Genomic DNA, 2500 nt, shown 5'->3' with positions numbered 1-2500 from the left:
TGGACGACATCACTTCCCTACTGAAGAGTCAATGTATAAAAAAATACATTTCCAGGAAAAGATGAGTAATGACTCTTTTTATGTAGCACAATTAGGTTGTCATCAAGGAATTTTATAGATAATAGCAGGGGTCTCAAATGGTAAAATCCGAGACTCGCCGAGATGCTGAGATCCATGTTTGTGAATCCGAGACCGAGACCAAAACATTTATTCACATGGAAATAAATGTAATATAAACAAGACTTCGAGACTCTTCGCAAAAGGCTGTCGAGATTTCAAGATAGGATGAAAAGTTTGTGAGTGCCAATATTTTGGAGGTATCATTCGCCACCCCTATTAGTTGATGCATGTTTTAATTATACTGTAAATCAGCTTTTTTGCTTCTACCAGTCACTGTTGGGCTTGAGTGCGGAGGGTTACGTCAGAGGCCACTTAATTAAGAGGAAACTTTGTACCCTTATCACATGTGTTATTGTGCTCCTGTTTCCCTGTGTAGCGTAGACCAAAGTTCTTGAAATGTTGGTATTGCTGAAACATTTCACCCTTTCAATGTTAGTGTGAAAATTAGCATGAAATGTTGTTGTCTTTATTCTTAGTGTTTCTTGTGTCGCTGTCATTGTTGTGCGCAGCTCTAATAAGTGGCTTGTCCCTGGTCTGATTTGAACATTTCATTTGATTTGTTCTGATTTCAGTTGATTTGTAGTCTCCCAATTATTAGGAGAGCACTCGTGCTCGGCTAAATAACTGTGAGACTTAAATAAATTGATTATTATTATTGTTAGAAAGTTCCTTGTCACCAATAACATGCACCTACAAGGGACATAACACTAAAAATCATGTCCCTTGTGGCTGCTTCCCTTGGAATTCCAAGGTCACATCAGCAGTCTGTCAAGTATGGCAGTGAATACCAATGATGGCAGTAAAAAGTACATAGCAAGAAATAAAATGCTGTAGGCTTAACTGTCTTTGTTGTTACTCAAGTCTTGTCTTTTCTTTTCAGTCGGAAATCATTATCTCAGAAATCACAGTGAAAGAAAAACTCTCCGTGAAGATGTGAAGGCAGCAAAAATTACATACTTGGAAGAAGTAAGAAGTGCACAAATCTTGCCTGTCGCTGAAGTGCACAACATGTAAGTTAATACATGTATGCTTTCTTTGATGTACATTTTTTACTAGTAGGATATGTACATATACCAGTATATAGATAATAGCTGGGAGTCAGAGAAATACCTGTTGTCAGCTTTATCTTCTTGGCTGCAGTCTTCACATCTTAATGTCTCAAATAAACTTAGTTGAAGTTTTGATTTTTTGCAGATCTCAATAATTTATCTCTTGCTGTCTGCAATAATATAAATACTTCACTTGCAATCAGCTGTATTAAACTTGCAAGGCTCACAGACCAGCAGTTCCTCTTCCTCATTTGATGCCAATTGACCAAATGCAAAAATGGCTGCCATTACAAATTATTATTTTGGCTTTGTGTTAATTAGCTTAAGTAGCCTCATTTTACAGCCCAAATTCTTTCAATTTTACATGTGTCAATGAGGCTACATGTACATGAAGTTAGCCTAATTAACACAAAGACGAAAGAATTATAGTTTGTTGGTGGCCATTTTGGTATTCAGTCAGTAAAATACTCCAATAGTAATTTATTAATTTTATGTGTATGCCTGTCATGTTTATTGCAATGTGTAATCTTCAATGTAAAACACCATTGTTGGGCTTTTCACATCTTTTCTTAAAGATGTCTTGATGGCTTTGATTACCTGCACGAGCTAATTGTAAAAAATGTAGTGTACACTTAAGTGAAGGCACAGACAAGTGGTCCTTTGCCCCATCAATATGTTAATGAAGTTAAAAATTTTTATGAATTAAAGACATGCACCTACATGTATGTTTTAATGTTGGGCGTGGGATGTTTGCGTACATTTACATATATATGCTGTAGTTCATTTTGTTCCTTAGGTTAAATTGCAACCAAACTAGGTCATTTTGTTTCAACCTTCATGGGTCAACTTGTTTGAACCTAGATCAAGTTGTCTTGTCAGTTTGGGGCAGTTACAAAACACAGGTCAAAGGTCATTGTGTTACCAATACCAATTCGGAAACAACCCTAACCATTCACAAGTGCAAACATTAGGCCTAAACATGTTTCTTTAGGCCTAATTAGGCTTAAGGTTAGCTTTAATGCATGTTTAAGATGCTATCTATTGGTAAAACAATGACCTGAGACCTGTGTTTCATACCTACCCCAAATGCACAGTCTAGGTTGAAACAAAATGACCTAGTTTGGTTGGAAATTAACCTAAGAAACAAAATGACCTGAATGTGGTGTCTATCCGATTAAAGGACAAGAACTCGTGTTCATAACAACAACATGTATTTATTCTTGCTTCGCTATCTCGCTCCCTTTTCTGCTTTTCTATCCCATAATATACGGAATACTCGTAACTTCCGCTTCCGGTACACTACATCTCCCCCTCACTTATATGAAAACTTA

This window comes from Montipora foliosa, chromosome 3, assembly GCF_036669935.1.
Source record: "Montipora foliosa isolate CH-2021 chromosome 3, ASM3666993v2, whole genome shotgun sequence".
NCBI classification, from domain to species: domain Eukaryota; kingdom Metazoa; phylum Cnidaria; class Anthozoa; order Scleractinia; family Acroporidae; genus Montipora; species Montipora foliosa.
Note: the sequence above shows the minus strand (reverse complement) of the source record.